The 14,837-nt window shown below is 43.0% G+C and overlaps 1 protein-coding gene across 3 annotated transcripts in view; it reads left to right on the forward strand.

Annotated features, from left to right (window-relative positions):
• Positions 1-1,129: 1,129 nt before the first annotated feature.
• Positions 1,130-14,837, forward strand: part of sulf1 (sulfatase 1) — a 41,934-nt gene continuing 28,226 nt past the window's right edge. The window contains exon 1 of one of the 3 annotated variants that reach the window (XM_050057063.1): positions 1,130-1,865. The gene's annotated coding sequence lies outside the window, so the exon portion shown is untranslated. The remainder of the gene's footprint in view (positions 1,866-14,837) is intronic. The other 2 variants (XM_050057060.1, XM_050057064.1) reach the window with 2 other exon arrangements.

Below are 14,837 nucleotides of genomic sequence, written 5' to 3' on the forward strand. Positions count from 1 at the left end.
AATTTGAGCTCTTTCCCCCTAAGGCCCTTTCTCTCCCTCACCACTGCCCCTGTTTGAAACATCAGTCCAAGCTGGGGAAAGTTTCACGTGCCCCTGGTGAAAATAGACTTTGTTTAGTTTAATCCAATATCCTCATATGTAAACCTGAGGGGGATAGAATTGGGAGCGCCCACTGAAAAAAGTGGCAGCATCTCTGTCATTTGTGTGTTAAAATGGAATGCTAATACACATGCATGAGAAATCTGAGTAGTATCACAGCATGACATTATTGAAGCCAGTCGGATAATGCAACATATAAGGAATTTGATGACACCACAAATGAAACCTACTGATTAAAGGTCAGTTTGAGAGAGACAATCAAAGTCTTCATTAGTAACTGTTAGTACTCCTGTTTTAACTTACTAGTTTTTATCACAGGACAACTCGAAACAGAGGCTGCTGCTTATAGAATGTAAATGAACCACTTAGAAGCCTTTCATTGGTGTTTCACACCTCTGATTAACTCATTGTGATGCTGTCGGATATCAGATGGGTATTAACTCATTAGGGTTTGCCTTTGAAGTTGCTCCTGAATATCATCAGGGTCTTGTAATCCTTTTTTAATGGATCAGTGAGTAGGACAGTGGTTCTGCAAAATGATTAATGTGACAGCCTTTCTCACCTAATGTTCCCTGTGTTTTGCATGAATGGGTTGAAAATTGGTTGATTCATTTAGGAAACGCACCAGTAATGGTGTTACTGTTGAAAGGCAGAGAGTAAATGGTAAACTGCTTTATCAGTTTGCTGCTGTCTAGCCGTAAACCCAAACCCCCCTCTCTTATCTTGACTTCTTTTCCTTTTCTTTCTCTTACTATCTTACTCTTTCCTTGGCTTTGTAATTTTAGTGTCTTCCCCTCTGCCCTCCTTTTTAACTTAAGGCAATTGGTGGTGAAGGGCAGGAATGCAGCCGAGGGACTGTAAGGATTTATCACACTGAGGTGTGAGGGCTGCTGCCTGTGCTTCTGTGCCTGGAGATGTAACAGTTTAGTGCCAACAGCATTCCCACCACGGGGCCAATACAGAAGTTTATTGCTTTTTTGGTTTGATTCTTTAGACCACATACTTTGTGGCTGCAGGGAGTAGAATGGGAGGAAAGGTGTCAAGGACAGAGGGTGCAGAAGTTTATGTGTTTGTGTGCATGGGTTTTCAGTCCGAGAATTGTTGAGTAACATTACCAGCAAGGTAATATAAACCATGAGAATAGGTTATGTCCATATTCCTCTTATCAGTCACTGCTTTTGCCTCTTAAACATGGTCCGTCTCTCTCTGCTCTTGCCGTCTCTCTCTCCACTCTTGCTCTCTTTCCCTCTCTCCCCTCCCATTCCTTCTCTTTCCACTCCTCTCACTCTCCCGGTCCCTTCCTCCTACTCTGCCTCTCAGGTTACGATGACTGGGGGTTTTCTTGCTTCCATCTCGTAGAGTGTCTGTGTGTGTGTTTGTGACTGCGTGTGTGTGTGTCTCCCTCAGCGCTGAGCTGTGTCCTTGTCCCTGCCTCCTGGCAGCAAGGAGCCACCCAGCAGCCGGTCTGTGATTGGGCAGGGGAGTGGGGTTCTTGACACAGCGCGGTGCTGACTGCTCCGGGACGTGTTTCAACAGATGGTCGAGGTTAGAGAGTGTCATCACATCGGAGAGAGGATTAGAGGAGAGAGGTTGTCTTCCAGGAGCTGTGTGGTCCCCCCTACTCTTCAACCCCAAATCCCTGCACCAAGACACAAACCCCTCTATGAGCGCGGGGAGACCCGGCGAAGAAACGCAAGAAGAAAACTCAGAGAGGAATCCTAGTCTTGCCTCTCACTCGGCCGGCACTCTGCTCTCCTGCCTTTCAGGTACTTCACAACTTTCTCACTGTTTTTTTTTTTTTTTTTTGATCTGCTTTCTGCTTATTTTCCATTGGTTTTGCAGTGCATGTACCAGTTAGTTTGTTCAGTTGCTAGTAAGTTTCTGATGCAGCATACAGTCAGCAGTGGGAGTCCACAAGTGCAGTGAATCTGTGTTGCCTGTACAGCAGTGCTGTGTGCTGGACTTCATAGTTTTCCCCCTGAATGACAGGAATTCCCTCCGTCGCAAATTCCTCCGTCTCAAGGGATTAGAAGGCAGCACATTCCATTAATGTCATTTTTTCCCCAATCCATAAGCACCCATCTGTTAATTTCTAGTTTTCTGAATGCAGGGTGTTTGAAAGTGAAGGGAGGCTACTGTAGATTTGTAAAAGATTGCTGTCACTTAAAAAGTATGCTGCATAATGAGCTGTGTCAGTGGGGGCATCCTAGAATATGGACAAGGTAAAAAAAAATCTGTATTTTATTCTGTTTGTATCCTGAATGTCTTTTTTGTCACCTACAATCTTTAGTGAAGATGAATTGTGTCATTATTTACTCTGTCAGTTCTGCTAATAGGAATTAAAACACAATTTTTTACATGCCCAAAACTGCGGCAATTAACATTCCCTCACTTCAGACCAGATAAGTTTTTTCATAAATCTTATTCAAAGTGCACTTCTGGCAGAACGTGTCAGTATACGCGAAATGGATGAGCTGCTGAAGACTGCTTTCCGGACAAACTGTCAGAGCAAAGCAGAGACTCAGAATCTACACCTCACTTCAGCTATTTAACTCAAGTCAAGTGAGAAGGGAAACTCGCCAGTGGAGTGGGAATATGATGTATAGTATTTATACCTAGCTCCAGGCAGTGTGTGTGTGTGTGTGTGTGTGTCTGTGTGTGTATGAGGTGTTTGCAAATGGAGATTGTGCAGCTGTGAAGGGCTGTGTGGACAGCAGCCGGGCTGAGAGGAGAGGAGGTTGTATGGGTGAAAGCTGCTGTTGTGTGAATTTGTGTTTACCTTGGTAAACCAGCCGTAGCTACACTTCCTGCTTGTTACTTGAAGTATTTAACACAACCACCAATAGCTTGTGATGACTGCTCCTTTAAGGCCAGTGGGGACGTTTGTATACAATTTGGCTGTGTGAGCAGATCAACGATGAAACAGTTAAATTTATTTTTGAGAGAACTGGGAGGGAAAGTTGATGGTCTCTTTATTTTAGGCACCGCGAGAACTTTTATAAGAGGTATTGAGTGAAGTTTGACTCATGGATGTGTTTTTCTGTATTAACCAGAGAGCGTGGTTACATTGACACATAACATTACAAGCTCAGTGCTGTAGTTGAACATGTTTTTTCTTCTCTTAATTCATTTTTTTATGCTTCTGGTAAGCTTGGATTTAGCCGCGTGTGATATGTTATTAAATTTCCTCTATTTTAAAGACCAAGTGAGTGACTTGGGACTCTTTATTTTTATTGTGTATTGGATCAATGTATCCTGCACCAATCCACAAAAAGTTGAGAATTCATACTAGTGTTCCTAAATGGCAAAATTATGCTGTGGTCCTGTTCAAAGCCAACTGCTTGTGCCAGGCACAATTGGCAAAAACGTAACGCGCTGGCTTACATTTCAATACACTGGCAGTGCCAGTGTGTATTACTGAATGAGAAAGCCGGAGAAATATGGAGAAGCCTGACTTCAAACTTTCAGCATTGACGGGACTGAGCTATAAATCTTCTGTTCACTTCAGTTTCACCCGGCAGCGTTTAGATTCAATTTCTGATTACCCTACACTGAGCATAGCAAAGCCGCTTTGAGGCGTTTTGAAAGGGAAGCGCTGGCTGCCAGCTCAGAAGAGAAGGGAGATCCTTTAAACAGTTTAGCTTCACTGTGCTACAAACAAGAGCAGCTGCTGCAAATAATTAGGTTCTGGGGGGTAGCCGCTTGCCAAGACAAACGTTGTTCCAGTAGCGCCTCTGCCATCACTCGGATCTACCATAGTATGTGTGTGTGTGTGTGTGTGTGTGTGTGTGTGTGTGTGTGTGTGTGTGTGAAAGCAATTCATTCTGCTGATAAGTATGGTGAATGACTGAGTGTAAGGGAAGAGGTGTATCTGTGGTTTTTATTTTTTGCACTAACGGGACCTGAAGTGTGTTCGTGTGTGTGTGCGCGTGTGTGTCCTTTAAATGCCAGGCACAGTGAATCAGACTTCCCAGACATCTTGCGTGACTTAATACTTGCCAACTGATGAACAAGGTCAGAGGTATTCATTGCAGACTAATTCATCCAAGAAATGAAAAGGGCATTAAATATGTGCTTTTGTTCTAAAATGTGCTGCGTAGTGTTGTCAAAAATATCACTGTATTGATTCATATAGATACAGAATATTTGAATATTTTAATTAGAATAATAATAATAATGATAATGTCAGTTTTCCCTGTGGTATCTAAAATAGTGTTGAATATCAATATTTTCCATGGAATTGTATTGGAGTTATAAATTCCTGTATCATGGCAACACTAGTGCTGTACCTGTCAAAAGCGCTTCATTAAAATTCAAGCATGTGTGGGCAGTGGAGGTCTTTACCTTTTCTATTCTGTCTTTCTTATTAACTCCAAATCAAAAACCTGCACTCTCCTCTCTCCAGAACATTACCGTAATTTTATCTCAGCCGAGTCGGACTGTCATCATGCTGCATTTTCTCAGCTTGACCCTACAATGACAGAAGTCACATGTACCATTTCTATCATTATGGGGTTCTCTGGGTTGCAGCAATGTTGAAAGCCTTGACGATGACTTTCTGATACTCAAGGCTGATAAAAAAAAAAGAGCTTTAGATGGTGCTAAAATTGAGCAAGAACTTGAGATGCATTATCCAGTGTTATTTCGATCTAATTGCACCTTATCAGTTAAAATGGCCGACAGTTTAATAAATACTCTCAACTGATTTATTCAGCATCTTTGCCCTGGAAGATGAGAACGTCGGTTCCTCACAATCTTCATCTCTCTGGAAAATTCAGACAGAGATGCTATATAACTGCAGTTTGTGTGTGTTCTCTTGTGTGTGAGCATGTTAAGAAAAGATTTCCTAAACCACCCTCTCCTCCGGCACTTGTTTATCTCTTCAGCTTAATGATAGTGTTCCTCATACTAGCCTGATTGCATAGTAGCGCTGGAGTAGATTGCACAGTCCTATCACTGCAAATGACCAGTATTTGAACAGTGAGCATTTGGCATGCTTTTATTTATGTGGGATCTAGAAAGGCTATCTTTAGATGAGTCAGCCACTTTCTCAGTTCCTTTGTTGTCCTTGCTGATCAAACATTTCCATGGAGTTTCCATTCACTTGCGTACAGCCCTGAAAGGAGACACGTCCTTGACTTTTTAGGGCATATCTTCAGGGAAATACCCTATGCATATCTGGATGTCCACACAGGCACACTGCATAGATCTATTTTGGGGTATTTGGGAGCTCACAATAGCACCCCCAAGTGTTTGTTCAGCCTTTCATTTGAGCGGCAAAGGTCAGGGCATGCAAACATCACATTGAGCTCATCATTGGCAGGAATGCCTGATCCTCCAACCTGCGATCTTGTGCCTGCACACGTTAAAGAGAGCAGCAAACCAGAGATATATTCAATGCTTCACTCTTTTTTTGTGTCTGGCACTGTTCCTTTTCTCTTTGTCTTGAGCCTCTGCCCTGATGACTAGTTGGAAAGACAATATATGTTTTGGGAAGAATAGGTTTTGCAAACTTCTCAGGGGATGGTTAAGCTATGCAACATTCAGGAATGACCCCTGACCAGGTCCTTGTAGTTTTGGCCTTAGAATGAATAGAGCTAGAGAAGATGTGAGATTGCTGTTAGACTTTAGTCATTAATGTGCATTTTTAGCCGGCGAGTGGGAGAAAGAGGATTTGAATGCTTTTTCTGTGATGTCCGCAGCAGCTTTTGTTCAAATGTCACTGCACATAGATGCAGCATGGGCTTAAGAGGGAGAAAGAGAAAGCTGGGTCAAGAGAGACACCGAGGGGGAAGTGAAGAGGGATAAAGTAGAAGAGGCCAAGATAAGAGAAAGGGAGGTGTGAACATGTGATAAAGAGGGAAGGAAGTGGTGGTTTTAAGTGGACAGAAAGATGCAGTGATCTTGCCGAAATCAGAGGCTGGATCTTACGCACACGTTCTTGGTTGTCACTCGCACGTGTGCGCATTTGAAACACATGGACACAAACATAATCTTCTTGTGACACAGTCATGTACAAAAGGGAAACATAGAAAAACGTGTACACACACACACACACACACTATCTACAAGCTTACCCCCTCCGTCCTCCACCCCCCAGAGGGCTGCACTGTCCCTGCTTTGTCATCTCTCTTGTCCAATAATCCCCTCCCCAGGGAGAAGCAATCTGTTTTAGATTTGAAAGAGAAAGGGCCTTGCCTGTATCACGTACAATTAAGCAGCCGTCAGAATGCGTCGGCGTAAGTTTGGAGGGAGAAGTGCTGCCACTGGGGGGTTGTCCCTTTCATCCGCCGCTCTTCCAGAATGGAGATAATGGGGTGGGAGGGTTGGAGGGATGGGAGCGGAGGGGGGAGCAGGAGGAATGAATACATTTCCTCACCCCTCCATCCCGCTCCACAGCTCGACTAATAGAAGCCAGCATGCGTTTGTTTCAGCTCTTCTGCTCCCTTTCTTCCCTTCTCCCCTGGAGCGGGCAAACACATTCAGCCTCTGCCAGCACTCCCCTCCTCTGCCCGTGTGCGTCTATGCGTGTGTGCATGCACAATCACTCATATGTGTGGACTTGGCCATGTGCTAGTGGTAGCCTCTGGTCCTGTTTGCCCTTACTTGAACAGCTCGGCTGTGCCATGTGGAAGCAGAATGGCTGAATATCTGAACAGTTGTGGTATTAAAGGTTGGGCAACTTTGTTTATACTGACGGTCCAGCATTGCATGACACACATTATCTTTGCTTTGCTTTCCTTGAATTGCCCGCAGCAAGTTCAGCTGAGTTTGGCTGGTGTCTCTTCAACATGTTGGGATGATGCATTGACTGCATTCCTTCAACTTTGGCTCAAATGTAAAGGAATGGAAGCACTTGGAGGGGTAAGCTTCCTGTTTTATGCTTAGTAAGCTAATTAGTCTCCGGGTAGATATCGTATTTTAGATATTTTACAATGCACTAAGATCTGGAATTTCTGCCAGGCAGGATAAAGTTAATTAAATTACAAATGACGTTACTGCATGCTTTGGAAAGCCACACACTGAGCCAGAGGCAATGGAAAGGAGAGCTCCCCTGTGTACAAATTACAGGTTACGTGTCTGTCTGTGTTCAAGTCTGACTGATTCTTACTCTGGCAGTTTCAGTGAATGACTACTGCACACACATGGAGTATATGATATCCAAATACACACACGCATATATGCCCACAGGCATGGACAGAAGGGAGTGCTGAACAGGCACAGGTGCAATCGGATGAATGCTTTTTTATGAGTGGTATCATGTTGGTGTGTCACAGCCATGGAGAAGTTTGTTTATGGCATCTAGGGTCACGCAGGCTGGTTCTCATGGTCTATGTTTGTCTACAGTTCCCAGAGAATATGCCTACACATGTTCCACATTTTAGGGGTGTTTAGTTTCATGCACCAGCAGCAGCACTACACTTAACTGGGGTTTGCTGATTGAGCTGCCACCACCTCACCCTGAGGAATCTGCCTTTTTTCTCTCATTTTATCAGAATTCATTATTCAGGATTGATTTGGTTTGTATTCCCATAATTAGGGGAACTTTTATTAAATGCTAAATGCTTATTCATATTTAATTAACTTACAACAGCATAGCACAGCTTCTGTGATATTAAGCGTATCACTTTGCTAATGCCCAATTACTTGAAAAAGAATCACTGGCGGCTGCTGAGATTAGTATTATTAGTATTTGTCAGGACCCCAGGAAGTGTGCCGGTCTTTAAAGCCAACTTTCATAGTGGCCAAACAGTGGAATTACGTCTGTCACGTGATGCCATTGGGCCCAAAAATACTCTTTCCGGTAGACTTACATTGTAAAAGAGACGTCCGTCAGTCAGTGGATAAATATTTTTGAGCATCACAACCATGCTAAATGACTTTTTACTGTCAGGATTTGATATGTTAGGTCTAATAACGTTTAGGAAGTCTAGATAAATAATTGTATTCCCATTCAAGTTACTAAAGCACAAAACCAGAAGTAGTCGGCTTCGATGTCTCAAGTTCGCCTCCTTTATAGGCCACACAGTGTGGAAGCAGTACTGATCATATGGGTAATTTTACACACAACAGTTGAACTTTTGGGGCCCTATGTGCCACTGAGCATCTTTTATAGGAATGAACGGGGCCCTGCCTCCAATGTTGTATCCAGTTCTTTTCGCGTTCAAGTTTTTTTTAAGTCTAAATCATCCATTTTAGCTGTTGTTACCTTAACTTCACTTTATCAGCTCAGTATAAGCAGCTAGATGGTAACAGGGACTTTATAATTGGGTATACTATGTCTATTGGCTGAATGTGATGTATACTGATCATCTTTAAAGACAAGACAGTTGCCAAAGTTGTTTTACTTTTTCTTAAATTTGAGTTTATTTTAGGTGCATACAGGCGTCTGATTGTTGTCCTGTTTTAAATGATGTCAGAAATGCTTATTTTTCTCAAAAGCACAGTGCTTGTTCAATTCAGGATCTTCTGTTTACCTCTTTTTCTTTTTTTGTGTTGCTAAACACAGCTCTGTCTGTATTGACACTGACATAATTCTCTTCAGTCTGTAGTTTGAGTAAATAAAACTCTATTTTTATTGTAAGCACAGACCCACACAAACACAGAAATGGAGAAAAGTAAAGCTCAATTTGCTATTTGAAACATTTCTTTACCTTATATTACCTTTCCTACCTAAGTCAAAACCTTATTTAGGAGAATGGTGCATTGGTCAGTGAGCAGTCCAAATGAATCTTTATTTGTTTAAAGTGGTCCTGCACCATGCCCTTGTGTTTTTTTTGTTGTTTTTTTTAGTAATTTTTTAAGTAAACAGCGCATATTGAAAGAAAAGGCCATGTCTTCTTGTGTTCAAACTCAACATCGCAGGTCTTACTTTTCTTGTTAATTTTTACAATATACAAGGCACAGAATTCAAGTCACTCTTCTCAAGTCAGTAGTCAGTGAACATTACAGGGCTGTTGAACTTGGTCAACTGCCGAGTCTTAACAGAAAGAAACCCTACAGACCTCTCACTCCCTCTTTCTCTCGCTCTTTCTCTGTGCCACCACGCTGCTGATTTCATGGAAAAGAAGTCAATCTCTTTATTCTTGACAATTACCTCAGTGGAAACCCATTGAAGCAATTTGCCATAGCTCTCTTTTGTGGTAAAAGGAATAATTTATCTGGGGTATATTTGACGAGTCAAAGAGACAAGAAAGCCACCCGTGAGTGAGCAATACGTTCTACTCCCTCTCGCTCCGACTTTCTGTGGAGCTCTCGCAGCCTGATGGAGTGTTTCTGATGGGAGTGTGGGTTTTGACAAGAAAGTGGCTGGAGGAATATAAATGTGCAGTATTTTATTCATCTGAGGTCGTCTATCGCTAATGGTTTCCATTCATGGCTTAGAATAGATTTAACAAGAAAGCGCCTGCTCGAGACTCGTATCATATAACTGTGGCTGCTGATCCTCTGATTGTGATTCTGTGTTTTCATATCACACTATAAATCAGAGGAGTGGTTTCCCTTTCGTTCACTCTCTCCCCTTTCCTTCTCTCCTCCCTCCCCCTCTCCTCCTCTTTCTCTCACCCTTGTCCTCACCCTCTGAATGGTAAATTTACTTTTCCACTTGTAAAATTGAGCCTCAGTTGAAAAGCAAGCCTCCCAGAAAAACAGTACATGTCTTTGGAAAAGTGTAAGAAAACATTAGGCATCATGTACTGCTATGTGAATACATATTATATTGATAGATATATTAGAGAAGTGAATTAATGCAATACTGTTACCCACTCATTTTGAATAGTGGGAGCAGAGATTGGCCATTCAGGGCACTGAACATAATGATTATGAGTGTATGTGAGTGATGCCAGTCATACTGACTGACACTAAACTCCCAGACACCCCAAACCAACATCAAAGAACCAGTGGCAGCGAAGGCCAGCTGTTGCGTCACTTCATGTTGCCTTTTTCTTGGCCAAAAAGTTGTGCCTGAGCACACCACAATGACCACAGCCAATGCCTAACTAGCACATACGTTCTAGGTAATAACTCTCCATACCAGCAGGTGGCTGTAGTCTGCATTCATCATTCAAAAACATAACCCTGTGTTGAAAGAACAAATGATATTTACCGTGTGCCAAGAATCAATAACACAAACAATTGCAAACCATTTCTGCAAAGAAACTCAATGGCCGAAACATAATCTTACCGAATGTAACAAGATTCAACATGCAGATTCAACATGGCGAGTCTCAGGGCACACAGTAGCTCAGTGCGCACACGCACACACACACACACACACACACACACACACACACACACACACACACACACACACACCCCCCCCAAAAGTAAAAAAAAACCTTTAACATGCTGAATCAGCTGAAAGAAGTTGACAAGGGCTGGCTAGTGCCAATGGTGCAGGACACACTGCAAAAACTAGGGCGATAGATGCTCACCAACAGCCCAACGTTGACCGATGGTCAACTGTCAGCTTGGTGTGTCAGGGCCTCTTTGTCAGATTGAGGCTTTTGCTTGGATATACAGACCCTAACTAAGAGGTTTCCATAGTTAAGAATATGGGCGCTTAAATACACACCACCTTCAGGACAGGAACACACACGCACATACATAAATAAATACAGGCAGCTTTCCCCATTCATGAAATGACCTTGTGTGTTTTTTAATCATTTCCCTCTTAGGGTTCTCAAACCCCCCTCATGATTTCCAACAGACCACCTGGTGGCCCGCAAGCCATTCTTCCTTTGAAGTCTTTTGGACAGGGATTCGTTTAATTATGCATTAAGATGCATCCATAATATTGATGGGGTGGCATGGCAGCCTTGGCACTACAAAGGCTCTCTTACCAGGTCCGAGAGAAACATGAGGGGTTTAACTAATAGCCATGAATGCACTCACTCCAGGTTCACATTTCACTGAATTGAGGCCATTCTTCTTCATTAAAGCGGCCTGCGTTGTACTCCAAACACGCTGCATACCAGTGGATGGGAATAACTTCTAGCTATAACATCTGAAGTTTTGTAGTCATTACATGGACAAAACAAGGATTCTGAATGTGCCTGTCAAGGTTAAGAGTTGTGAAGCCATAAACATGTCGGAACAAAGAGCCAGTGATCTCTCCTCACTGCCTTGCGCTTGGTTTTCTCACTGGAATTTTGTCATAGATCCTACACCAATTTGGGCATTTTGGTCAAACAAATCAGTGGAGTTAAGAGTCTGAAAACATCGAGGTCTGAGCATTTTCCCAGTGCTTACCCACAGCCAAGTGAGTGCATCGGGACAGAGCTCTCCTTCAGTCAGCTCAGCGTGGCTGACGGGCGGGTCTTGGTGGGTACAATATGCTGCCCTTGGCCTGCTGGGCACAGCGCGCCCCGACACAGGCCCTCCTCAGTGTAAAAGGCCCTCGTCAGTCCTCATGGCAGAAGACCAGCCGAATTCCCTCGGATTACAGAAATATTTGGACAAACCTTAATCTAAGGCCTCGCAATAATTATTTTTTCCCCTCTGAAATGGAGATGGAGCAATCAGTCTGCACTGAAAAATGTCACTGGTCTGAAGCAAAAATCAAGAGATCTAACATTGTTGTCCTCCATCTTTACATCTTCTGCTTTGCCTCTTAGATCAGCTTGTAACCAAACGTATACATGTACTTCTCTCTTTAATTTTATTTTATATTTTCCATAGTTCTCTCATGTTTGAGTGGAGTTCCTGTACAAAGTTGCGACTGTATGCAAAAAGTCTTTTGCCGTCATTGCTAGTCATGGAGCCTATAGTTACAGAACAGCCTCCAGAATTCAAACTGTGCCCTCAGACTTTAATTCCCCCTTTTTGCCATTGTTCCTCTGTGACTTGGCTGCCCTAGAGAGATGGACTGGGCAAACAGAGAGGGAGGGAGAGTGGACAGGAATAAGAGGGGATTTGAGGTGCTTTGAAATGGCCATTGTCCTTAATAGTTAGGCCTTTTATGAATGACTGATTTACTTGAGTGGGGCAAGGCATCTGGTTTGGGTTTGACTTGCATCTTGTTTTGGGAAGGTGAACCCCCTCACCTCCAAACTTCTCCATGTTAACTTGAGGCTCGAAGTCTGTGGGCAGACACACATTAGTAGACAAATGCACTGCTTAAAGGGAAATGTGGATTCACTGCTGTCAATCAGTGTGTTTCGTCCAGGAAAATCCCCTTATGCGTCTTCTCAGTGCGCCTGCTGTTTTTCACTGACAGCTGATAAATACGTAGACTGCCACTGCTAACTGAACAGAACCTCGGCCAGATGCAGACTGTTTGCTGTTGCTGAAATTAATATGCAGGCCAATCACAACCAGGCTTTTACGAGACTTTTGTTACCTTCATACCTCTGTACTGAGCCCCCTCCACTCATTTTTTTCTTCCCCCAGAGTTTCCCCTCTTAACCCCTGTGTGTGGGTAGCCTCAGGTTGCTGAGGTTAGGTTAAACAAGCCACCATCAAAGCCATATTACCACTCGGGTCAGAGGAGGGTCAGGGTGCAGCAGGGTGTGTGGTTTGAGGCCCTAACTGGAGGGCACAACTGCCAACCAGCCAAATAGTACTGCCCTGGATGGTTACACAAGCAGCAACTCTATTATGTTCAGCTTTACTCAGTGCACAAAGCACAGCTGTCTGTGCAGCCATACCAAATCACTGAGCAATGCTGCCTGTGCCAAATGAGAGTAAGTGAAAGAGCTGTTTTCTGCAAGTAAAGTAGGAAAAAAAACTTTACTGTCATGAAAGTAAAGATTAGTAGGGTGTTGAGGTGTGCTAAAAGTCCCTAGTGTTGATGGCCATTAATCTGAAAATTGCACATCTTTTATGTATTTGGCAGCTGTGTGTCTGAAAATTCCATAGTGGCCTTTTTGTTCCAGTCCTTTGAACCCCTGGGCATTTTACGTTCCTCCCATCCCTCCCCAATATTCCTCCCCCAGCTTAACCATGATGAGTACAGTAAAGGCTCATTTAAAGGGTCATTAGTGCTAATCCTCCAAAACAATGAGGAAGGAGAAACAATGTGCGCCCTAGTCCTCTGACTCTGTCCAGGAATAAAGACCTCTTGTCTGTTCTACAGATGTATAGAAGAAGCCTGTTCTACTTTTATCACGCTAGATGGCATAAATAAATGACTCATTCAAAATGAAGGTTTTATAAAAATGACATGAAACATTATTCTCACAGAGGGCTCTCAAGGGCTTCTCAAAATTGGCAACATGCATTTTAGCTCAGATGTTGGAGGCAAGTAAGAAGCAGTAGCAATAACAGAGGAGAGCTTCAGAAGCCAACTATGTAATAACTTTCAGATTTCAGCATATTTACTCATATTGTTTCTTGTACTTACAGCGCATGAGCTCCTTCTTCAGTTTGAATACATCCAGCAATGTTAAGATCTGGATGCACTGAGTTCCTTCCCTTCTGCCTCTCATCCCTGAGCGTGCCTGAAGGCAAGAACTGTGAAGTGACCACTCAGAAGTGACCGCTGTTTGAACACACTGATCTAATTCAGTTAATTTTAGGCAGTTAATCCTGATAACCAGCAATGATTAAAGCTGCATTTAAACTGTCCAATCTGGGCAATCTAAGTACTCTCAACTTCCACATCTGGAGCAGAGGTAGTTTTTAATAGACTTAATAATAGAATACATTAAGTATTTACCAATAATGCTTTATACAGCTGATTTGTCTTCCTTGTAGGGCAGCCCCCTGAAAGTCAAAGATTTTGATCATCAGACCCCTCATTCAGCTGTAATTCTTTTCTGTATTTTCTTTGTTTGTCAGTCAGTGTGCAGTATTCTTCTTGGGACTTTTCAGTCCCTAGATTTAGCTGCACAGTGAGCACTACTTGTTTTTATGCTGCTCTCTGATACAGGCAGCTGCAGACCCCAAAGTGAGGAGTCTTATTGAGAAAGAAGGCAGCTGCCCGGAGGGAGAGAGGTTTTACTCGGTCAGTTTCTGAAATAACGTTGGCAATTTAAAGTTCACAGCAACTTAATGCAACACAGTCTCTGGCTTTTGTTGATGTCTAGTGCTGACAAAAAATGTTGTACGTTTCCGATCCATCGTTAGGGTAGTTAGCACGCATTTGCTGTGAGGGCTAAATTGGCTTGTTTACTGTATTACTTGCATGTCGCTGTCACCCTGAACACCCTGACGAATCCAAGCTCTTAAATTTTAAAGTTGTTTTCTTATTATTTTCTTGTCTATGAACTGAAACACCAAAGCAAATTCCTTGTACGTGAAAACCTACATGGCATTTAACCAGATTCTGAGTCCCTTTTCTAATTTTCCTCTAAGTGAATAGGACACCTACATGTCTCATAGGTCTTAATACAGTCTGCTAACTACTACTTGATCTACTTCTGCTCTTAAGACAGCAGCTGCTGATCTCTACACACTGATTTTGTCACCTAGCTGGTCATTCCCTGTGGCATCTTAAAGTTCTACATGTCATATTAACATGAAGAAGTCAGGTTACTGATGATACCACATAAATAAGTAAGTGTGGTGTTTCCTTTAATGAGGGGTGACTTTGAGATGGACAGCTGTCGAATGATCCAAGGGTACGTTTGGCAGACGCAGAGCTGCAAGAAATCCTTCTAGTCATAAATGAACTTCATACGACCTCGTGAGGAAAGTGGATCAGGTGAAATTGAGTTAGGATGAGAGGTAGCCCAAAGGACAAGGAGAGGTCTGCTCTCCCTCGTGGCAGCAGTGTCTCTTTGCCTGCGTAACGTGGT

This window comes from Epinephelus moara, chromosome 11 (genome assembly GCF_006386435.1).
Source record: "Epinephelus moara isolate mb chromosome 11, YSFRI_EMoa_1.0, whole genome shotgun sequence".
Classification (NCBI taxonomy): Eukaryota; Metazoa; Chordata; class Actinopteri; order Perciformes; family Serranidae; genus Epinephelus; species Epinephelus moara.